Below are 24922 nucleotides of genomic sequence, written 5' to 3'. Positions count from 1 at the left end.
TATAAATAAAAAAAACCTGTAGCTAGGAACTCTTTTCTTGCTGCGTCATGCGCGTGGCGGCCACCGACCCGCACTTGTTCCAAGCATTAGTGTAGGGAGTAATATTACTCTGGTCATGTTTCTACTCGTTATAGGAGTTAAAAACATCATAAGGTAGTTAATTTAAAGCGTTTTTATAGCAATTTATATCCGTTTAGTGCGATTTTGGGACATTTATTTCTGAGACGCTGTGAATCTCTGGGCACGCTTCCAGTTCATGCCGAACGCAGTTGGCATTTCCACATGGCAAGAGGACAGCTTTCCACCAAAAGACGATTAGACCCAAGAAAGGATCCTTTGCCCAAGATACTGATGGAAGAACAGCTCAAAGTAGGAACAATTTATTATGATAAATCGTGTTTCTGTCGAAAAATGTTAGTGGCTTAGGACGCCATCTTTTTTGACGTAGCTTCGCTTGGCGCAAACTGTATTGAAAAGTAAGGATAATTTAAAAAATGTAATTCCGCGATTGTATTAAGAATTAAATTGTCTATCAATCGCTGTCCACCCTATATTTTTTAGTCACGTTTATGAGTATTTATGTATACGACTAGATCACTGTCTAATATGGCACACGGCATTTTCTGACCAGCTCGGCTACTTTTCTCATTGTATAACCACGATTTTGGTGGCTAAATATCCACATTTTCGAACAAACTGTATATGTATGTTGTAATATGATGTTACAGGAGTGTCATCTGAAGAATTCTGAGAAGGTTAGTGAAAAAATTAATATCTTTTGGCGATGTTGACGTTATCGCGCTCTTTGGCTAGAATCAATGCTGGGGTAACGTTTGCATATGTGGTATGCTAATATAACGATTTATTGTGTTTTCGCTGTAAGACACTTAGAAAATCTGAAATATTGTCTGTATTCACAGGATCTGTGTCTTTCGATTAGTGTATGCTGTGTATTTTTACGAAATGTTTGATGATTAGTAGTTAGGTAAACACGTTGCTCATTGTAATTATTCTAGTCCATTTGTGACGGTGGGTGCAATTGTAAACTATGCCAGCTACCTGAAATATGCACATTTTTCTAACAAAACCTATCCCATACCATAAATATGTTATCAGACTGTCATCTGATGAGTTTTTTTCTTGGTTAGGGGCTATAAATATCTTAGTTTAGCCGAATTGGTGATAGCTACTGGTGTTGGTGGACAAATAAAAGATGGTGGATTATGCTAATGTGTTTTTAGCTAATAGATTTACATCTTTACATATTGTGTCTTCCCTGTAAAACATTTTAAAAATCGGACATGTTGGCTGGATTCACAAGATCTGTGTCTTTCATTAGCTGTATTGGACTTTAATGTGTGAAAGTAAAATATTTAAAAAATATATTTTTTTTTGAATTTCGCGGCACTGGTTTTTCAGTGGGGGTGGGGGGGGAGTGCCGCTAGCGGCACCCCAGTCCTAGACAGGTTAAACTCAGCAAAAACACAAACGTCCTTTTTTCTGGACCCTGTCCTTCAAAAGATAATTTGTAAAAATCCCAATAACTTCACAGATCTTCATTGTAAATGGTTTAAACACTGTTTCCCATGCTTGTTCAATGAAACAAACAATTAATGAACATGCACCTGTGGAACGGTCGTTAAGACTAACAGCTTACAGACGGTAGGCAATTAAGGTCACAGTTATGAAAACTTAGGACACTAAAGAGGCCTTTCTACTGACTCTGAAAAACACCAAAAGAAAGATGCCCAGGGTCCCTGCTCATCTGCGTGAACATGCCTTAGGCATGCTGCAAGGATGCATGAGGACTGCAGATGTGGCCAGGGCAATAAATTGCAATGTCCGTACTGTGAGACGCCCAAGACAGCGCTACATCGTTCTCGCAGTGGCAGACCACGTGTAATAACACCTGCACATCCAATCACCACACCTGCGGGACAGGTACAGGATGGCAACAACAACTGCCCGAGTTACACCAGGAACGCACAATCCCTCCATCAGTGCTCAGACTGTCCGCCATAGGCTGAGAGAGTCTGGACTGAGGGCTTGTAGGCCTGTTGTAAGGCAGGTCCTCACCAGACATCACCGGCAACAAGGTAGCCTATGGGCACAAACCCACCGTCGCTGGACCAGACAGGACTGTCAAAAAGTGCTCTTCACTGACGAGTAGCGGTTTTGTCTCACCAGGGGTGATGTTTGGATTCGCATTTATCGTTGAAGGAATGAGCGTTACACCGAGGCCTGTACTCTGGAGCAGGATCGATTTGGAGGTGGAGGGCCCGTCATGGTCTGGGGCGGTGTGTCACAGCATCATCGGACTGAGCTTATTGTCATTGCAGGCAATCTCAACACTGTGCATTAAAGGGAAGACATCCTCCTCCCTCATGTGGTACCCTTCCTGCAGGCTCATCCTGACATGCCCCTCCAGCATGACAATGCCACCAGCCATACTGCTCGATTTGTGCGTAATTTCCTACAAGACAGGAATGTCAGTGTTCTGCCATGGCCAGCAAAGAGCCCGGATCTCAATCCCATTGAGCACATCTGGGACCTGTTGGATCGGAGGGTGAGGGCTAGGGCCATTCCCCCCAGAAATGTCCGGGAACTTGCAGGTGCCTTAGTTGAAGAGTGGGGTAACATCTCACAGCAAGAACTGTCAAATCTGGTGCCGTCCATGAGGAGGAGATGCACTGCAGTACTTAACTTCTTGTCAATATGGGGGCGCTGTTTTCACTTTGTAAAAATTCGTTCCCAAATTAAACTGCCTCGTACTCAATTCTTGCTCGTACAATATGCATATTATTATTACTATTGGATAGAAAACACTCTCTAGTTTCTAAAACCGTTTGAATTATATCTGTGAGTAAAACAGAACTCGAGTTGGAGCAATTTTCCTATGAGGGAGTGAGATCTGAAATCTGCTGGCTGTTCTGAGGTCGGTTTATTAATTTGCATGTAATCTATGAGTCGACATGCACTGCATACGATTTCCCCTAGATGTCAGTAAGCAGTGAGAATTGGAATGGGGTTGCTAGGCAGATCTGAGGCCATATAAAGGCTCTTGGAACGTGGGGTGCACTCTTTTCAACGTTCGTCATGGCGCAAGACAGACCTCAGGATGGCATTCTGAAAAGCTCTCGTTATAGGCCTTAGATATATCCGGCTCTGATTTTATTCGATATAGGTGTTAAAGACATCATAATGTAGTTATTTTAAACCGAGTTATATCAGTTTATATCAGTATATTACGATTTTCGGATATTTCTTTGTGCTGCGTTATGAAGAGTTGGACACGTCTGGGCCACATAGCTAATGTTTGCTGCTAATTCCTAAGTTGAAGATGACAATCTACAACCGAGCAACGATGATTCTGGACAAAGGACCACTTGCACAAGATTCTGATGGAAGCTCATCAAAAAGTAAGAACTATTTATGATGTTAATTCGTTGTTCTGTTGAAAAATGTAAAACTATTATTCCGCCATTAATTTCGGTGCGGTCTCGCTTTAGCGCACGCTGTATGTCGTAGTAACGTTAATTTTAAAAATCTAACACAGCGGTTGCATTAAGAACTAATGTATCTTTCATTTGCTGTCCAACCTGTATTTTGTAGTCAAGTTTATGATTAGTTATTGATTAGATTAGGTGCCTCTCCCAAGATTTCTCCCGACATTTTGTTGGCAGCTTGGCTACTATTCTCATTGTATAACCACGATTTGTGCCGCTAAATATGCACATTTTCGAACAAACAATATGTATTGTGTAATATGATGTTATAGGACTGTCATCTGAAGAAGTTTTGAGAAGGTTAGTGAAAAAATTTATATCTTTTGCTGGTTTATTCGCTATCGCTAACGTGCATGAATCAATGCTGCTGTGTGGTTGGCTATTGTAGTAAGCTAATATAATGCTATATTGTGTTTTCGCTGTAAAACACTTAAAGAATCTGAAATATTGGCTGGATTCACAAGATCTTTGTCTTTCATTTGCTGTACGCTGTGTATTTTTCATAAATGTTTTATGATGAGTATTTAGGTAATTCACGTTGCTCTCTGTAGTTATTCTAGTTGCTTTGGTGAGAGTTGTGATGGTGGCTGCAATGTAAAACTATGATTTATACCTGAAATATGCACATTTTTCGAACAAAACATATGCTATACAATAAATATGTTATTAGACTGTCATCTGATGAAGTTGTTTCTTGGTTAGTGACTATTTATATCTTTATTTGGTCGAATTTGTGATAGCTACCTATGCAGGGAAAAAATGGTTGAAAAAAAAAGTTGTGTCTTTTGCTATGGTGGTTAGCTAATAGAAATACATATTGTGTCTTCCCTGTAAAACATTTTAAAAATCAGAAATGATGGCTGGATTCACAAGATGTGTATCTTTCATTTGGTGTCTTGGACTTGTGATTTCATGAACATTTTATTATATGATATCCCTGTGGCTTTAGGCTAGGCTATGCTAGTCAGCTTTTTTGATGGGGGGGATCCCGGATCCGGGTTTGTGACTCGTTAGAGGTTAATGCAGCTGGTGGCCACACCAGATACTGACTTACTTTTGATTTTGACCCCCCCTTTGTTCAGGGACACATTATTCCACTTCTGTTAGTCACGTCTGTGGAACTTGTTCAGTTTATGTCTCAGTTGTTGAATCTTGTTATGTTCATACAAATATTTACACGTTAAGTTTGCTGAAAATAAACGCAGTTGACAGTGAGAGGACGTTTTTTTTTTTGATGAGTTTAAATAACGTAGGTACATGACGTAATGATGCCACGTAAAATTGTGCTACACGTGCAACACAGCATTCCTAACCTAGCCCACAATGTCTGCTGTGTGGATCGAGCGGTCAACAAATCGAGCAGTCATTTGAAAGAGTAAGAACATTTCAGCAAGACAACTCAAAAGGCGAAATCCATTAACGCCAAGATAATGGAATTCATTGTCCTTAACAATCAACTAGAGGTCGACCGATTAAAAATTAGGAATGTCCGATTAATGAGGGCCGATTTCAAGTTTTCATAACATTCGATAAATCGGCATTTTTGGACACCGATTGTGGCCGATTACATTGCACTCCATGAGGAGACTGCGTGGCAGGCTGACTACCTGTTACGCGAGTGCAGCAAGAAGCCAAGGTAAGTTGCTAGCTAGCATTAAACTTATCTTATAAAAAAACAATCAATCTTAACATAATCACTAGTTAAACTAATAATATCATCAACCATGTGTAGTTATCTAGCTTGTCCTGCAATGCATATAATCGATGCGGTGCCTGTTAATTTCTCATCGAATCACAGCCTACTTTGCCAAACGATGATTTAACGAGCGCATTCGCGAAAACAGCACTGTCGTTGCACCAATGTGTACCTAACCATAAACATCAATGACTTTCTTTAAAATCAATACACAAGTATATATTTTTAAACCTGCATATTTAGTTAATAGTGCCTGCTAACATGAATTTCTTTTAACTAGGGAAATTGTGTCACTTCTCTTGAGTTCTGTGCAAGCAGTCAGGGTAAATGCAGCAGTTTGGGCCGCCTGGCTCGTTGCGAACTGTGTGAAGACCTTTATTCCTAACAAACACCGTAATTAATTTGCCAGAAATGTACATAATTATGACATAACATTGAAGGTTGTGCAATGTAACAGCAATATTTAGACTTAGGAATGCCACCCGTTAGATAAAATACGGAACGGTTCTGTATTTCACTGTAAGAATAAACGTTTTGTTTTCGAAATGATAGTTTCCGGATTTGATCATATTAATGACCAAAGGCTCGTATTTCTGTGTGTTATGTTATAATTAAGTATGATTTGATTTGATAGAGCAGTCTGACTGAGCGGTGGTAGGCAGCAGCAGGCTCGTAAGCATTCATTCAAACAGCACTTTCATGCGTTTGCCAGCAGCTCTTCTGCTGTTTATGACTTCAAGCCTGTCAACTCCCGAGATTAGGCTGGTGTAAACGATGTGAAATGGCTAGCTAGTTAGCGGGGTACGCGCTAATAGCGTTTCAATCGGTGACCTCACTCGCTCTGAGACCTCGAAGTAGTTGTTCCCCTTGCTCTGCAAGGGCCGCGGCTTTTGTGGAGCGATGGGTAAAGATGCTTCGAAGGTGGCTGTTGTTGATGTGTTCCTGGTTCGAGCGCAGGTAGGGGCGAGGAGAGGGACGGAAGCTATACTGTTACACTGGCAATACTAAAGTGCCTATAAGAACATCCAATAGTCAAAGGTATATGAAATACAAATGGTATAGAGAGAAATAGTCCTACAATTCCTATAATAACTACAACCTAAAACTTCTTACCTGGGAATATTGAAGACCCAAGTTAAAAGGAACCACCAGCTTTCATATGTTCTCATGTTCTGAGCAAGGATCTTAAACGTTAGCTTTTTTACTTGGCACATATTGCACTTTTACTTTCTTCTCCAACACTTTGTTTATGCATTATGTAAACCAAATTGAACATGTTTCATTATTTATTTGAGGATACATTTATTTTATTGATGTATTATATTAAGTTTAAATAAAAGTGTTGATTCAGTATTGTTCTAATTGTCATTATTACAACAACAAAAAAACAAAACAAAAATTAAATTTATTTAAAAGAAAAATTCTGCCGATTAATCGGTATCGGCTTTTTTTGGGTCCTCCAATAAATCGGTATCGGCGTTGAAAACTCATAATCGGTCGATCTCTACAATCAACCGTTCTGTCGTGGGTGATGTTGGCTTTCGCGATTGGTCGAGCACCGGTATACACTAACGTTACCAAGTGCGCTATTGTTCAGATGTTGGCCTACCGGAGTTATACAGTAATAGCGTCACTATGGGTCTTTGCGTGTCAAAAAACAACGTGTTTGACGTGTTAAATAAGCCGTGTTAAATAAGCCGTGTTAAATAAGCCGTGTTAAATAAGCCGTGTTAAATAAGCCTTAAATTTGACACGTCAAATAACACAGTTCTATTATAGAATATTGTGTGTTCCGAATTAGCACGTGCAAGCCAGGCACTGTCAAAGCCTGCAAAGAAGCAAACACCGGCCACGAACAATGTGTTTACAATACCCCGTTGGTAATAAAGCATTATTTTGTCGACCGCAACTTCTGGGGTAGCTAGCTTTAGCTTGGTACCTAGCTAGCACCAATACAACCAGCCTGAAAACAATGCCCAGTAGAAACTGCAGTCGTTTTCACTATTCTGAGCAATGATTTAGGAATCCTTGTAAGTATTAACTAGGTAGCCACTAGTTGTTCGCCTATTGAAATTGAACTTCAGTACATGAAAATAAATAGCAAGCCAGCTACTTAACCCTGTTGCCAAAGGCTAACGTTATTAGCAGCCAGCTAGCTTCATCTGGCTAGTGAGGCTCGACCGGACCGGGTTGTGTTTTGAAGCTAGCCACAATAAGGATTAAGCACAATAGTGGAATTTGCGTTTTGCCTTCAAAATAAAAGTGTGTTATTGACAGTGATGCAAAGGAATACAAATAATAGAATTATGCCATACTTTTATTTTGAAGGCTAACCGCAAATTTCACGATTGTGGCTAATCCTTATTGTGGCTAGCTTCACATAGATGGATCCGAGGACCATTAATCAAATAAGAACTGCCTTATAAATTAGGGTTATTTTAGATGACACCTAGCTATATAGTTAGCTAGCTAACTACAGCAACTGAAACAGTGTCAAATGGTGTTACTTGACACATCAAATAGTGTTATTTGACGTGTATCTTTTTTGACACGCAAGACCCAAACAGCGTTTCATAGAAATTCTGGTTGAGAATGAAACGACTGAACAAATGAACAACGAAACAGCACAGCAAGTAAGTGAAAGAAATAGGTTTTGATTATGTTTTACTGGTAATGGGGACATAAGTAAATGCCAACAAAATAACTTTTTGGTCAGTGTGGTGTTTGTGTGTAACCTTTATTTAACTAAGCAAGTCTGTAAATAAGAATTTGTTAACTATGACGGCCTAGACGATGCTGGGCCAATTGTGCGCTGCCCTTTTTGACTCCCAATCACAGCCGGATGTGATACAGCCTGGATTCGAACCAGGGACTGTAGTGATGCCTCTTGCACCGAGATGCAGTGCCTTAGACTGCTGTGTCCATGTGTGTTTTAACTATTTAACTGTACTAGAATGCTTAAAAAGGCAGCTAAAATTTTAAATATCAGTGTAGTTTTTTTTTTTGTCAAGGAAAACATCGGATATTGGCCAGAAATGTCATTTCGGTGCATCACTAGTGTATAATATACCATATTCTAGCTCTGAGTTTCTACTTTTAGCCAATATAAAAAACACAATTTCAAATTTTGCTACATAAGACCGAATCGAGCCGGTCGGTCACAAATAAAAACAAATCTATACATTTCTATTAAAAAAAAAAATACAAGATTTGTAATTCATTTTTTACCAAGATCTTAGTCGTGCAATTTTACATCTAAGATGTTTGGTGCAGTATTTCTCAAGTGAAAACATTTGCATGAAATAACAAAACACTTAATTGAAGAAACCCTATGGGTGACCAACCACCGACGAAGGGGCGTTGACTTTGGCTACCGAACCTCGGCTTGCCTCCCTAAAAAATTGGACCGGTAAATAAAATTGACATAGGTCAATTGTCCGGGAGAAGAAAAAAATCCCATTGCAAAACAACACTTTTTAGCCTCTTCACTGATGGAAATACTCAATGTAAATACATATGACTGTTCACGCTCATCTGTCTATAGGTTCATTTGCATATTTTTATGAAATTAAATTGGCATGTGTATAGGCTACAGGATATTCGTTACGTATCTTCTTTATCACACCCGTACATACAGATACAGAGCCATCGAGTGGAAACCTGTCATACAGAGTGGGAGCTGTTACTGCAGCGTTTAAAACAGGGAAAGCCTGTCATACAGAGTGGGAGCTGTTACTGCAGCGTTTAAAACAGGGAAAGCCTGTCATACAGAGTGGGAGCTGTTACTGCAGCGTTTAAAACAGGGAAAGCCTGTCATACAGAGTGGGAGCTGTTACTGCAGCGTTTAAAACAGGGAAAGCCTGTCATACAGAGTGGGAGCTGTTACTGCAGCGTTTAAAACAGGGAAAGCCTGTCATACAGAGTGGGAGCTGTGACTGCAGCGTTTAAAACAGGGAAAGCCTGTCATACAGAGTGGGAGCTGTGACTGCAGCGTTTAAAACAGGGAAAGCCTGTCATACAGAGTGGGAGCTGTGACTGCAGCGTTTAAAACAGGGAAAGCCTGTCATACAGAGTGGGAGCTGTGACTGCAGCGTTTAAAACAGGGAAAGCCTGTCATACAGAGTGGGAGCTGTGACTGCAGCGTTTAAAACAGGGAAAGCCTGTCATACAGAGTGGGAGCTGTGACTGCAGCGTTTAAAACAGGGAAAGCCTGTCATACAGAGTGGGAGCTGTGACTGCAGCGTTTAAAACAGGGAAAGCCTGTCATACAGAGTGGGAGCTGTGACTGCAGCGTTTAAAACAGGGAAAGCCTGTCATACAGAGTGGGAGCTGTGACTGCAGCGTTTAAAACAGGGAAAGCCTGTCATACAGAGTGGGAGCTGTGACTGCAGCGTTTAAAACAGGGAAAGCCTGTCATACAGAGTGGGAGCTGTGACTGCAGCGTTTAAAACAGGGAAAGCCTGTCATACAGAGTGGGAGCTGTGACTGCAGCGTTTAAAACAGGGAAAGCCTGTCATACAGAGTGGGAGCTGTGACTGCAGCGTTTAAAACAGGGAAAGCCTGTCATACAGAGTGGGAGCTGTGACTGCAGCGTTTAAAACAGGGAAAGCCTGTCATACAGAGTGGGAGCTGTTACTGCAGCGTTTAAAACAGGGAAAGCCTGTCATACAGAGTGGGAGCTGTTACTGCAGCGTTTAAAACAGGGAAAGCCTGTCATACAGAGTGGGAGCTGTTACTGCAGCGTTTAAAACAGGGAAAGCCTGTCATACAGAGTGGGAGCTGTTACTGCAGCGTTTAAAACAGGGAAAGCCTGTCATACAGAGTGGGAGCTGTTACTGCAGCGTTTAAAACAGGGAAAGCCTGTCATACAGAGTGGGAGCTGTTACTGCAGCGTTTAAAACAGGGAAAGCCTGTCATACAGAGTGGGAGCTGTTACTGCAGCGTTTAAAACAGGGAAAGCCTGTCATACAGAGTGGGAGCTGTTACTGCAGCGTTTAAAACAGGGAAAGCCTGTCATACAGAGTGGGAGCTGTTACTGCAGCGTTTAAAACAGGGAAAGCCTGTCATACAGAGTGGGAGCTGTGACTGCAGCGTTTAAAACAGGGAAAGCCTGTCATACAGAGTGGGAGCTGTGACTGCAGCGTTTAAAACAGGGAAAGCCTGTCATACAGAGTGGGAGCTGTGACTGCAGCGTTTAAAACAGGGAAAGCCTGTCATACAGAGTGGGAGCTGTGACTGCAGCGTTTAAAACAGGGAAAGCCTGTCATACAGAGTGGGAGCTGTGACTGCAGCGTTTAAAACAGGGAAAGCCTGTCATACAGAGTGGGAGCTGTGACTGCAGCGTTTAAAACAGGGAAAGCCTGTCATACAGAGTGGGAGCTGTGACTGCAGCGTTTAAAACAGGGAAAGCCTGTCATACAGAGTGGGAGCTGTTACTGCAGCGTTTAAAACAGGGAAAGCCTGTCATACAGAGTGGGAGCTGTTACTGCAGCGTTTAAAACAGGGAAAGCCTGTCATACAGAGTGGGAGCTGTTACTGCAGCGTTTAAAACAGGGAAAGCCTGTCATACAGAGTGGGAGCTGTTACTGCAGCGTTTAAAACAGGGAAAGCCTGTCATACAGAGTGGGAGCTGTTACTGCAGCGTTTAAAACAGGGAAAGCCTGTCATACAGAGTGGGAGCTGTTACTGCAGCGTTTAAAACAGGGAAAGCCTGTCATACAGAGTGGGAGCTGTTACTGCAGCGTTTAAAACAGGGAAAGCCTGTCATACAGAGTGGGAGCTGTTACTGCAGCGTTTAAAACAGGGAAAGCCTGTCATACAGAGTGGGAGCTGTTACTGCAGCGTTTAAAACAGGGAAAACCTGTCATACAGAGTGGGAGCTGTTACTGCAGCGTTTAAAACAGGGAAAGCCTGTCATACAGAGTGGGAGCTGTTACTGCAGCGTTTAAAACAGGGAAAGCCTGTCATACAGAGTGGGAGCTGTTACTGCAGCGTTTAAAACAGGGAAAGCCTGTCATACAGAGTGGGAGCTGTTACTGCAGCGTTTAAAACAGGGAAAGCCTGTCATACAGAGTGGGAGCTGTTACTGCAGCGTTTAAAACAGGGAAAGCCTGTCATACAGAGTGGGAGCTGTTACTGCAGCGTTTAAAACAGGGAAAACCTGTCATACAGAGTGGGAGCTGTGACTGCAGCGTTTAAAACAGGGAAAGCCTGTCATACAGAGTGGGAGCTGTTACTGCAGCGTTTAAAACAGGGAAAGCCTGTCATACAGAGTGGGAGCTGTTACTGCAGCGTTTAAAACAGGGAAAGCCTGTCATACAGAGTGGGAGCTGTTACTGCAGCGTTTAAAACAGGGAAAGCCTGTCATACAGAGTGGGAGCTGTTACTGCAGCGTTTAAAACAGGGAAAGCCTGTCATACAGAGTGGGAGCTGTGACTGCAGCGTTTAAAACAGGGAAAGCCTGTCATACAGAGTGGGAGCTGTGACTGCAGCGTTTAAAACAGGGAAAGCCTGTCATACAGAGTGGGAGCTGTGACTGCAGCGTTTAAAACAGGGAAAGCCTGTCATACAGAGTGGGAGCTGTGACTGCAGCGTTTAAAACAGGGAAAGCCTGTCATACAGAGTGGGAGCTGTGACTGCAGCGTTTAAAACAGGGAAAGCCTGTCATACAGAGTGGGAGCTGTGACTGCAGCGTTTAAAACAGGGAAAGCCTGTCATACAGAGTGGGAGCTGTGACTGCAGCGTTTAAAACAGGGAAAGCCTGTCATACAGAGTGGGAGCTGTTACTGCAGCGTTTAAAACAGGGAAAGCCTGTCATACAGAGTGGGAGCTGTTACTGCAGCGTTTAAAACAGGGAAAGCCTGTCATACAGAGTGGGAGCTGTTACTGCAGCGTTTAAAACAGGGAAAGCCTGTCATACAGAGTGGGAGCTGTTACTGCAGCGTTTAAAACAGGGAAAGCCTGTCATACAGAGTGGGAGCTGTGACTGCAGCGTTTAAAACAGGGAAAGCCTGTCATACAGAGTGGGAGCTGTGACTGCAGCGTTTAAAACAGGGAAAGCCTGTCATACAGAGTGGGAGCTGTGACTGCAGCGTTTAAAACAGGGAAAGCCTGTCATACAGAGTGGGAGCTGTGACTGCAGCGTTTAAAACAGGGAAAGCCTGTCATACAGAGTGGGAGCTGTGACTGCAGCGTTTAAAACAGGGAAAGCCTGTCATACAGAGTGGGAGCTGTGACTGCAGCGTTTAAAACAGGGAAAGCCTGTCATACAGAGTGGGAGCTGTGACTGCAGCGTTTAAAACAGGGAAAGCCTGTCATACAGAGTGGGAGCTGTGACTGCAGCGTTTAAAACAGGGAAAGCCTGTCATACAGAGTGGGAGCTGTGACTGCAGCGTTTAAAACAGGGAAAGCCTGTCATACAGAGTGGGAGCTGTGACTGCAGCGTTTAAAACAGGGAAAGCCTGTCATACAGAGTGGGAGCTGTGACTGCAGCGTTTAAAACAGGGAAAGCCTGTCATACAGAGTGGGAGCTGTGACTGCAGCGTTTAAAACAGGGAAAGCCTGTCATACAGAGTGGGAGCTGTGACTGCAGCGTTTAAAACAGGGAAAGCCTGTCATACAGAGTGGGAGCTGTGACTGCAGCGTTTAAAACAGGGAAAGCCTGTCATACAGAGTGGGAGCTGTGACTGCAGCGTTTAAAACAGGGAAAGCCTGTCATACAGAGTGGGAGCTGTGACTGCAGCGTTTAAAACAGGGAAAGCCTGTCATACAGAGTGGGAGCTGTGACTGCAGCGTTTAAAACAGGGAAAGCCTGTCATACAGAGTGGGAGCTGTGACTGCAGCGTTTAAAACAGGGAAAGCCTGTCATACAGAGTGGGAGCTGTGACTGCAGCGTTTAAAACAGGGAAAGCCTGTCATACAGAGTGGGAGCTGTGACTGCAGCGTTTAAAACAGGGAAAGCCTGTCATACAGAGTGGGAGCTGTGACTGCAGCGTTTAAAACAGGGAAAGCCTGTCATACAGAGTGGGAGCTGTGACTGCAGCGTTTAAAACAGGGAAAGCCTGTCATACAGAGTGGGAGCTGTGACTGCAGCGTTTAAAACAGGGAAAGCCTGTCATACAGAGTGGGAGCTGTGACTGCAGCGTTTAAAACAGGGAAAGCCTGTCATACAGAGTGGGAGCTGTTACTGCAGCGTTTAAAACAGGGAAAGCCTGTCATACAGAGTGGGAGCTGTGACTGCAGCGTTTAAAACAGGGAAAGCCTGTCATACAGAGTGGGAGCTGTTACTGCAGCGTTTAAAACAGGGAAAGCCTGTCATACAGAGTGGGAGCTGTTACTGCAGCGTTTAAAACAGGGAAAGCCTGTCATACAGAGTGGGAGCTGTTACTGCAGCGTTTAAAACAGGGAAAGCCTGTCATACAGAGTGGGAGCTGTTACTGCAGCGTTTAAAACAGGGAAAGCCTGTCATACAGAGTGGGAGCTGTGACTGCAGCGTTTAAAACAGGGAAAGCCTGTCATACAGAGTGGGAGCTGTGACTGCAGCGTTTAAAACAGGGAAAGCCTGTCATACAGAGTGGGAGCTGTGACTGCAGCGTTTAAAACAGGGAAAGCCTGTCATACAGAGTGGGAGCTGTGACTGCAGCGTTTAAAACAGGGAAAGCCTGTCATACAGAGTGGGAGCTGTGACTGCAGCGTTTAAAACAGGGAAAGCCTGTCATACAGAGTGGGAGCTGTGACTGCAGCGTTTAAAACAGGGAAAGCCTGTCATACAGAGTGGGAGCTGTGACTGCAGCGTTTAAAACAGGGAAAGCCTGTCATACAGAGTGGGAGCTGTGACTGCAGCGTTTAAAACAGGGAAAGCCTGTCATACAGAGTGGGAGCTGTTACTGCAGCGTTTAAAACAGGGAAAGCCTGTCATACAGAGTGGGAGCTGTGACTGCAGCGTTTAAAACAGGGAAAGCCTGTCATACAGAGTGGGAGCTGTGACTGCAGCGTTTAAAACAGGGAAAGCCTGTCATACAGAGTGGGAGCTGTTACTGCAGCGTTTAAAACAGGGAAAGCCTGTCATACAGAGTGGGAGCTGTTACTGCAGCGTTTAAAACAGGGAAAGCCTGTCATACAGAGTGGGAGCTGTTACTGCAGCGTTTAAAACAGGGAAAGCCTGTCATACAGAGTGGGAGCTGTTACTGCAGCGTTTAAAACAGGGAAAGCCTGTCATACAGAGTGGGAGCTGTTACTGCAGCGTTTTAAAACAGGGAAAGCCTGTCATACAGAGTGGGAGCTGTTACTGCAGCGTTTAAAACAGGGAAAGCCTGTCATACAGAGTGGGAGCTGTTACTGCAGCGTTTAAAACAGGGAAAGCCTGTCATACAGAGTGGGAGCTGTTACTGCAGCGTTTAAAACAGGGAAAGCCTGTCATACAGAGTGGGAGCTGTTACTGCAGCGTTTAAAACAGGGAAAGCCTGTCATACAGAGTGGGAGCTGTTACTGCAGCGTTTAAAACAGGGAAAGCCTGTCATACAGAGTGGGAGCTGTTACTGCAGCGTTTAAAACAGGGAAAGCCTGTCATACAGAGTGGGAGCTGTTACTGCAGCGTTTAAAACAGGGAAAGCCTGTCATACAGAGTGGGAGCTGTTACTGCAGCGTTTAAAACAGGGAAAGCCTGTCATACAGAGTGGGAGCTGTTACTGCAGCGTTTAAAACAGGGAAAGCCTGTCATACAGAGTGGGAGCTGTTACTGCAGCGTTTTAAAACAGGGAAAGCCTGTCATACAGAGTGGGAGCTGTTACTGCAGCGTTTAAAACAGGGAAAGCCTGTCATACAGAGTGGGAGCTGTTACTGCAGCGTTTAAAACAGGGAAAGCCTGTCATACAGAGTGGGAGCTGTTACTGCAGCGTTTAAAACAGGGAAAGCCTGTCATACAGAGTGGGAGCTGTTACTGCAGCGTTTAAAACAGGGAAAGCCTGTCATACAGAGTGGGAGCTGTTACTGCAGCGTTTAAAACAGGGAAAGCCTGTCATACAGAGTGGGAGCTGTTACTGCAGCGTTTAAAACAGGGAAAGCCTGTCATACAGAGTGGGAGCTGTTACTGCAGCGTTTAAAACAGGGAAAGCCTGTCATACAGAGTGGGAGCTGTTACTGCAGCGTTTAAAACAGGGAAAGCCTGTCATACAGAGTGGGAGCTGTTACTGCAGCGTTTAAAACAGGGAAAGCCTGTCATACAGAGTGGGAGCTGTTACTGCAGCGTTTAAAACAGGGAAAGCCTGTCATACAGAGTGGGAGCTGTTACTGCAGCGTTTAAAACAGGGAAAGCCTGTCATACAGAGTGGGAGCTGTTACTGCAGCGTTTAAAACAGGGAAAGCCTGTCATACAGAGTGGGAGCTGTTACTGCAGCGTTTAAAACAGGGAAAGCCTGTCATACAGAGTGGGAGCTGTGACTGCAGCGTTTAAAACAGGGAAAGCCTGTCATACAGAGTGGGAGCTGTTACTGCAGCGTTTAAAACAGGGAAAGCCTGTCATACAGAGTGGGAGCTGTTACTGCAGCGTTTAAAACAGGGAAAGCCTGTCATACAGAGTGGGAGCTGTTACTGCAGCGTTTTAAAACAGGGAAAGCCTGTCATACAGAGTGGAGCTGTTACTGCAGCGTTTAAAACAGGGAAAGCCTGTCATACAGAGTGGGAGCTGTTACTGCAGCGTTTTTAACACAGGGGAAAGCCTGTCATACAGAGTGGGAGCTGTTACTGCAGCGTTTAAAACAGGGAAAGCCTGTCATACAGAGTGGGAGCTGTTACTGCAGCGTTTAAAACAGGGAAAGCCTGTCATACAGAGTGGGAGCTGTTACTGCAGCGTTTTAAAACAGGGAAAGCCTGTCCACAGAGTGGGAGCTGTTACTGCAGCGTTTAAAACAGGGAAAGCCTGTCACACAGAGTGGGAGCTGTTACTGCAGCGTTTAAAACAGGGAAAGCCTGTCACACAGAGTGGGAGCTGTTACTGCAGCGTTTAAAACAGGGAAAGCCTGTCACACAGAGTGGGAGCTGTTACTGCAGCGTTTAAAACAGGGAAACCTGTCACACAGAGTGGGAGCTGTGACTGCAGCGTTTAAAACAGGGAAAGCCTGTCATACAGAGTGGGAGCTGTTACTGCAGCGTTTAAAACAGGGAAAGCCTGTCATACAGAGTGGGAGCTGTTACTGCACGTTTAAAACAGGGAAAACCTGTCATACAGAGTGGGAGCTGTTACTGCAGCGTTTAAAACAGGGAAAGCCTGTCATACAGAGTGGGAGCTGTGACTGCAGCGTTTTAAAACAGGGAAAGCCTGTCATACAGAGTGGGAGCTGTGACTGCAGCGTTTAAAACGGGAAAGCGCTCCACTACTGTATGACGGCTTTCCCTGTTTTAAAACTGCAGTGAAGTCCGCTTCCACTCTGTATGACAGGCTTTCCTGTTTTAAAACGCTGCAGTAAGACTCAACATTGTATGACAGGCTTTTCCCTGTTTTAACGCTGCGAGTACAGCTCCCCACTCTGTATGACAGGCTTTCCCTGTTTTAACCTGCAGTCACGCTCCCACTCTGTATGACAGGCTTTCCCTGTTTTAAACGCTGCAGTCACAGCTCCCACTCTGTATGACAGGCTTTCCCTGTTTTAAACGCTGCAGTCGCTCCCACTCTGTAGCAGGCTGTTCTTTGTTACGCTGCAGTAACAGCTCCCACTCTGTATACAGGCTTTCCCTGTTTTAAACGCTGCAGTAACAGCTCCCCTCTGTATGACAGGCTTTCCCTGTTTAAACGCTGCAGTAACAGCTCCCCATCTGTATGACAGGCTTTCCCTGTTTTAACGCTGCAGTCACAGCCCCACTCTGTATGACAGGCTTTCCCTGTTTTAAACGCTGCAGTAACAGCTCCCACTCTGTATGACAGGCTTTCCTGTTTTAAACGCTGCAGTAAACACTCCCACTCTGTATGACAGGCTTTCCCTGTTTTAAACGCTGCAGTAACAGCTCCCACTCTGTATGACAGGCTCCCTGTTTTAAACGCTGCAGTAACAGCTCCCCTCTGTATGACAGGCTTTCCCTGTTTTAAACGCTGCAGTAACAGCTCCCACTCTGTATGACAGGCTTCCCTGTTTTAAACGCTGCAGTAACAGCTCCCACTCTGTATGACAGGCTTTCCCTGTTTTAAACGCTGCGTACAGCTCCACTCTGTATGACAGGCTTTCCTGTTTTAAACGCTGCAGTAACAGCTCCCACTCTGTTGACAGGCTTTCCCTGTTTTAAACGCTGCAGTACAGCTCCCATCTGTATGACAGGCTTTCCCTGTTTTAAACGCTGCAGTCACAGCTCCCACTCTGTATGAACGGCTTTCCTGTTTTAAACGCTGCAGTAACAGCTCCCACTCTGTATGACAGGCTTCTTCCTGTTTTAAACGCTGCAGTAACAGCTCCCACTCTGTATGACAGGCTTTCCCTGTTTTAAACGCTGCAGTCACAGCTCCCACTCTGTATGACAGGCTTTCCCTGTTTTAAACGCTGCAGTACCAGCTCCCACTCTGTTGACAGGCTTTCCCTGTTTTAAACGCTGCAGTCACAGCTCCCACTCTGTATGACAGCTTCCCTGTTTTAAACGCTGCAGTAACAGCTCCCACTCTGTATGACAGGCTTTCCCTGTTTTAAACGCTGCAGTACAAGCTCCCACTCTGTATGACAGGCTTTCCCTGTTTTAAACGCGTGCAGTAACAGCTCCCACTCTGTATGACAGGCTTTCCCTGTTTAAACGCTGCAGTCACAGCTCCCACTCTGTATGACAGGCTTCCCTGTTTTAAACGCTGCAGTAAAGCTCCCACTCTGTATGACAGGCTTTCCCTGTTTTAAACGCTGCAGTAACAGCTCCCACTCTGTATGACAGGCTTTCCCTGTTTTAAACGCTGCAGTAACAGCTCCCCCTCTGTATGACAGGCTTTCCCTGTTTTAAACGCTGCAGTAACAGCTCCCACTCTGTATGACAGGCTTTCCCTGTTTTAAACGCTGCAGTAACAGCTCCCACTCTGTATGACAGGCTTTCCCTGTTTTAAACGCTGCAGTAACAGCTCCCACTCTGTAGTGACAGGCTTTCCCTGTTTTAAACGCTGCAGTAACAGCTCCCACTCTGTATCAGGCTTTCCCTGTTTTAAACGCTGCAGTAACAGCTCCCACTCTGTATGACAGGCTTTCCCTGTTTTAAACGCTGCAGTAACAGCTCCCCATCTGTATGACAGGCTTTCCTGTTTTAAACGCTGCAGTAACAGCTCCCACTCTGTATGACAGGCTTTCCTGTTTTAAACGCTGCAGTAACAGCTCCCACTCTGTATGACAGGCTTTCCCTGTTTTAAACGCTGCAGTAACAGCTCCCACTCTGTATGACAGGCTTTCCCTGTTTTAAACGCTGCAGTACAGCTCCCACTCTGTATGAACAGGCTTTCCCTGTTTTAAACGCTGCAGTAACAGCTCCCACTCTGTATGACAGGCTTTCCCTGTTTTAAACGCTGCAGTAACAGCTCCCACTCTGTATGACAGGCTTTCCTGTTTTAAACGCTGCAGTAACAGCTCCCACTCTGTATGACAGGCTTTCCCTGTTTTAAACGCTGCGTAACAGCTCCACTCTGTATGACAGGCTTTCCCTGTTTTAAACGCTGCAGTAACAGCTCCCACTCTGTATGACAGGCTTTCCCTGTTTAAAACGCTGCAGTAACAGCTCCCACTCTGTATGACAGGCTTTCCCTGTTTTAAACGCTGCAGTAACAGCTCCCACTCTGTATGACAGGCTTTCCCTGTTTTAAACGCTGCAGTAACAGCTCCCACTCTGTATGCCGGCTTTCCCTGTTTTAAACGCTGCAGTAACGCTCCCTCTGTATGACAGGCTTTCCCTGTTTTAAACGCTGCAGTAACAGCTCCCACTCTGTATGACAGGCTTTCCCTGTTTTAAACGCTGCAGTACAGCTCCACTCTGTATGACAGGCTTTCCCTGTTTTTAAACGCTGCAGTAACAGCTCCCACTCTGTGTATGACAGGCTTTCCTGTTTTAAACGCTGCAGTAACAGCTCCCACTCTGTATGACAGGCTTTCCCTGTTTTAAACGCTGCAGTAACGCTCCCACTCTGTATGACAGGCTTTCCCTGTTTTAAACGCTGCAGTCACAGCTCCCACTCTGTATGACAGGCTTTCCCTGTTTTAAACGCTGCAGTAACAGCTCCCACTCTGTATGACAGGCTTTCCTGTTTTAAACGCTGCAGTCCAGCTCCCACTCTGTATGACAGGCTTTCCCTGTTTTAAACGCTGCAGTAACAGCTCCCACTCTGTATGACAGGCTTCCCTTTTTTTAAACGCTGCAGTCACAGCTCCCACTCTGTATGACAGGCTTTCCCTGTTTTAAACGCTGCAGTACAGCTCCCACTCTGTATGACAGGCTTTCCCTGTTTAAACGCTGCAGTAACAGCTCCCACTCTGTATGACAGGCTTTCCCTGTTTTAAACGCTGCAGTCAACAGCTCCCACTCTGTATGACAGGCTTTCCCTGTTTAAACGCTGCAGTCACAGCTCCCACTCTGTATGACAGGCTTTCCCTGTTTTAAACGCTGCAGTACAGCTCCCACTCTGTATGACAGGCTTTCCTGTTTTAAACGCTGCAGTCAAGCTCCCACTCTGTATGACAGGCTTTCCCTGTTTTAAACGCTGCAGTCACAGTCCCACTCTGTATGACAGGCTTTCCCTGTTTTAAACGCTGCAGTAACAGCTCCCACTCTGTATGACAGGCTTTCCCTGTTTAAACGCTGCAGTACACAGCTCCCACTCTGTATGACAGGCTTTCCCTGTTTTAAACGCTGCAGTCACACGCTCCCACTCTGTATGACAGGCTTTCCCTGTTTTAAACGCTGCAGTCACAGCTCCCACTCTGTATGACAGGCTTTCCTGTTTTAAACGCTGCAGTCACAGCTCCCACTCTGTATGACAGCTTTCCTGTTTTAACGCTGCAGTCACAGCTCCCACTCTGTAGACAGGCTTTCCCTGTTTTAAACGCTGCAGTCACAGCTCCCACTCTGTATGACAGGCTTTCCTGTTTTAAACGCTGCAGTCACAGCTCCCACTCTGTATGACAGGCTTTCCCTGTTTTAAACGCTGCAGTCACAGCCCCACTCTGTATGACAGGCTTTCCTGTTTTAAACGCTGCAGTCACAGCTCCCACTCTGTATGACAGGCTTTCCCTGTTTTAAACGCTGCAGTAACAGCTCCCACTCTGTATGACAGGCTTTCCCTGTTTTAAACGCTGCAGTAACAGCTCCACTCTGTATGACAGGCTTTCCCTGTTTTAAACGCTGCAGTAACAGCTCCCACTCTGTATGACAGGCTTTCCCTGTTTAAACGCTCAGTCACGCTCCACTCTGTGACAGGCTTTCCCTGTTTTAAACGCTGCAGTCACAGCTCCCACTCTGTATGACAGGCTTTCCCTGTTTTAAACGCTGCAGTAACAGCTCCCACTCTGTATGACAGGCTTTCCCTGTTTTAAACGCTGCAGTCACAGCTCCCACTCTGTATGACAGGCTTTCCCTGTTTTAAACGCTGCAGTCAACAGCTCCCACTCTGTATGACAGGCTTTCCCTGTTTTAAACGCTGCAGTAACAGCTCCCACTCTGTATGACAGGCTTTCCCTGTTTAAACGCTGCAGTAACAGCTCCCACTCTGTATGACAGGCTTTCCCTGTTTTAAACGCTGCAGTAACAGCTCCCTCTGTATGACAGGCTTTCCCTGTTTAAACGCTGCAGTACAGCTCCCACTCTGTTGACAGGCTTTCCCTGTTTAAACGCTGCAGTCACAGCTCCCACTCTGTATGACAGGCTTTCCCTGTTTTAAACGCTGCAGTCACAGCTCCCACTCTGTATGACAGGCTTTCCCTGTTTAAACGCTGCAGTCACAGCTCCCACTCTGTATGACAGGCTTCCTGTTTAACGCTGCAGTCACAGCTCCCACTCTGTATGACAGGCTTTCCCTGTTTTAAACGCTGCAGTCACAGCTCCCACTCTGTATGACAGGCTTTCCCTGTTTTAAACGCTGCAGTACACGCTCCCACTCTGTATGACAGGCTTTCCCTGTTTTAAACGCTGCAGTACAGCTCCCACTCTGTATGACAGGCTTTCCCTGTTTTAAACGCTGCAGTCACAGCTCCCACTCTGTATGACAGGCTTTCCCTGTTTTAAACGCTGCAGTCACAGCTCCCACTCTGTATGACAGGCTTTCCCTGTTTTAAACGCTGCAGTCACAGCTCCCACTCTGTATGACAGGCTTTCCCTGTTTTAAACGCTGCAGTCCAGCTCCCACTCTGTATGACAGGCTTTCCCTGTTTTAAACGCTGCAGTCAACAGCTCCCACTCTGTATGACAGGCTTCCCTGTTTTAAACGCTGCAGTAACAGCTCCCACTCTGTATGACAGGCTTTCCCTGTTTTAAACGCTGCAGTCACAGCTCCCACTCTGTATGACAGGCTTTCCCTGTTTTAAACGCTGCAGTCACAGCTCCACTCTGTATGACAGGCTTTCCCTGTTTAAATAAACGCTGCAGTAACAGCTCCCACTCTGTATGACAGGCTTTCCCTGTTTTAAACGCTGCAGTAAAGCTCCCACTCTGTATGACAGGCTTTCCCTGTTTTAAACGCTGCAGTAACAGCTCCCACTCTGTATGACAGGCTTTCCCTGTTTTAAACGCTGCAGTCAACAGCTCCCACTCTGTATGACAGGCTTTCCCGTTTTAAACGCTGCAGTCACAGCTCCCACTCTGTATGACAGGCTTTCCCTGTTTAAACGCTGCAGTCACAGCTCCCACTCTGTATGACAGGCTTTCCCTGTTTTAAACGCTGCAGTCACAGCTCCCACTCTGTATGACAGGCTTTCCCTGTTTTAAACGCTGCAGTCACAGTCCCACTCTGTATGACAGGCTTTCCCTGTTTTAAACGCTGCAGTCACAGCTCCCTCTGTATGACAGGCTTTCCCTGTTTAAACGCTGCAGTCACAGCTCCCACTCTGTATGACAGGCTTTCCTGTTTTAAACGCTGCAGTCACAGCTCCACTCTGTATGACAGGTTTCCCTGTTTTAAACGCTGCAGTACAAGCTCCCACTCTGTATGACAGGCTTTCCCTGTTTTAAACGCTGCAGTACAGCTCCCACTCTGTATGACAGGCTTTCCCTGTTTTAAACGCTGCAGTCACAGCTCCCACTCTGTATGACAGGCTTTCCCTGTTTTAAACGCTGCAGTCACAGCTCCCATCTGTATGACAGGCTTTCCCTGTTTTAAACGCTGCAGTCACAGCTCCCACTCTGTATGACAGGCTTTCCCTGTTTTAAACGCTGCAGTACCAGCTCCCACTCGTATGACAGGCTTTCCCTGTTTTAAACGCTGCAGTCACAGCTCCCAACTCTGTATGACAGGCTTTCCCTGTTTTAAACGCTGCAGTAACAGCTCCCACTCTGTATGACAGGCTTTCCCGTTTTAAACGCTGCAGTAACAGCTCCCACTCTGTATGACAGGCTTTCCCTGTTTTTAAACGCTGCAGTAACAGCTCCCACTCTGTATGACAGGCTTTCCCTGTTTTAAACGCTGCAGTACACAGCTCCCACTCTGTATGACAGGCTTTCCTGTTTTAAACGCTGCAGTAACAGCTCCCACTCTGTATGACAGGCTTTCCTGTTTTAACGCTGCAGTAACAGCTCCCACTCTGTATGACAGGCTTTCCTGTTTTAAACGCTGCAGTAACAGCTCCCACTCTGTATGACAGCTTTCCTGTTTTAAACGCTGCAGTAACAGCTCCCACTCTGTATGACAGGCTTTCCCTGTTTTAAACGCTGCAGTAACAGCTCCCACTCTGTATGACAGGCTTTCCCTGTTTTAAACGCTGCAGTACAGCTCCCACTCTGTATGACAGGCTTTCCCTGTTTTAAACGCTGGCAGTAACAGCTCCCACTCTGTATGACAGGCTTTCCCTGTTTTAAAACGCTGCAGTAACAGCTCCCACTCTGTATGACAGGCTTTCCCTGTTTTAACGCTGCAGTAACAGCTCCCACTCTGTATGACAGGCTTTCCCTGTTTTAAACGCTGCAGATACAGCTCCCACTCTGTATGACAGGCTTTCCCTGTTTTAAACGCTGCAGTAACAGCTCCCACTCTGTATGACAGGCTTTCCCTGTTTTAAACGCTCAGTCACAGCTCCCACTCTGTATGACAGGCTTTCCCTGTTTTAAACGCTGCAGTACCAGCTCCCTCTGTATGACAGGCTTTCCCTGTTTTAAACGCTGCAGTCACAGCTCCCACTCTGTATGACAGGCTTTCCCTGTTTTAAACGCTGCAGTCACCGCCCACTCTGTATGACAGGCTTTCCTGTTTTAAACGCTGCAGTCACAGCTCCCACTCTGTATGACAGGCTTTCCCTGTTTTAAACGCTGCAGTCAGCTCCCACTCTGTAGACAGGCTTTCCCTGTTTTAAACGCTGCAGTCACAGCTCCCACTCTGTATGACAGGCTTTCCCTGTTTTAAACGCTGCAGTCACAGCTCCCACTCTGTATGACAGGCTTTCCCTGTTTTAAAACGCTGCAGTACACAGCTCCCACTCTGTATGACAGGCTTTCCCTGTTTTTAACGCTGCAGTAACAGCTCCCACTCTGTATGACAGGCTTTCCCTGTTTTAAACGCTGCAGTACACGCTCCCACTCTGTATGACAGGCTTTCCCTGTTTTAAACGCTGCAGTAACAGCTCCCACTCTGTATGACAGGTTTCCCTGTTTTAAACGCTGCAGTACAGCTCCCACTCTGTATGACAGGCTTCCCTGTTTTAAACGCTGCAGTCCAGCTCCCACTCTGTATGACAGGCTTTCCCTGTTTTAAACGCTGCAGTACAGCTCCCACTCTGTATGACAGGCTTTCCCTGTTTTAAACGCTGCAGTACACACTGCCCACTCTGTATGACAGGCTTTCCCTGTTTTAAACGCTGCAGTCACAGCTCCCACTCTGTATGACAGGCTTTCCCTGTTTTAAACGCTGCAGTCACAGCTCCCTCTGTATGACAGGCTTTCCCTGTTTTAAACGCTGCAGTCACAGCTCCCACTCTGTATGACAGGCTTTCCCTGTTTAAACGCTGCAGTCACAGCTCCCACTTCTGTATGACAGGCTTTCCCTGTTTTAAACGCTGCAGTCACGCTCCACTCTGTATGACAGGCTTTCCCTGTTTTAAACGCTGCAGTCACAGCTCCCACTCTGTATGACAGGCTTTCCCTGTTTTAAACGCTGCAGTCACAGCTCCCACTCTGTATGACAGGCTTTCCCTGTTTTAAACGTGCAGTCCAGCTCCCACTCTGTATGACAGGCTTTCCTGTTTTAAACGCTGCAGTCACAGCTCCCACTCTGTATGACAGGCTTTCCCTGTTTTAAACGCTGCAGTCACAGCTCCCACTCTGTATGACAGGCTTCCCTGTTTTAAAACGCTGCAGTACAGCTCCCACTCTGTATGACAGCTTTCCCTGTTTTAACGCTGCAGTAACAGCTCCCACTCTGTATGACAGGCTTTCCCTGTTTTAAACGCTGCCAGTAACAGCTCCCACTCTGTATGACAGGCTTTCCCTGTTTAAACGCTGCAGTAACAGCTCCCACTCTGTATGACAGGCTTTCCTTTTGTTAAACGCTGCAGTACAGCTCCCACTCGTATGACAGGCT

The 24922-nt window shown here is 45.6% G+C and overlaps 1 protein-coding gene across 1 annotated transcript in view; it reads right to left on the bottom strand.

The window, feature by feature from the left end:
* The window catches only part of LOC120018901 (serine/threonine-protein phosphatase 5-like), a 48801-nt gene that overhangs the window by 21395 nt on the left and 2484 nt on the right, over nt 1-24922 (bottom strand). The gene's annotated exons all lie outside the window — the stretch shown is intronic.

Source organism: Salvelinus namaycush, chromosome 23 (assembly GCF_016432855.1).
Source record: "Salvelinus namaycush isolate Seneca chromosome 23, SaNama_1.0, whole genome shotgun sequence".
Taxonomy (NCBI): Eukaryota; Metazoa; Chordata; class Actinopteri; order Salmoniformes; family Salmonidae; genus Salvelinus; species Salvelinus namaycush.
The sequence above is the reverse complement of the archived record's forward strand: the minus strand, read 5'-3'. Positions and strand labels throughout refer to the sequence as shown.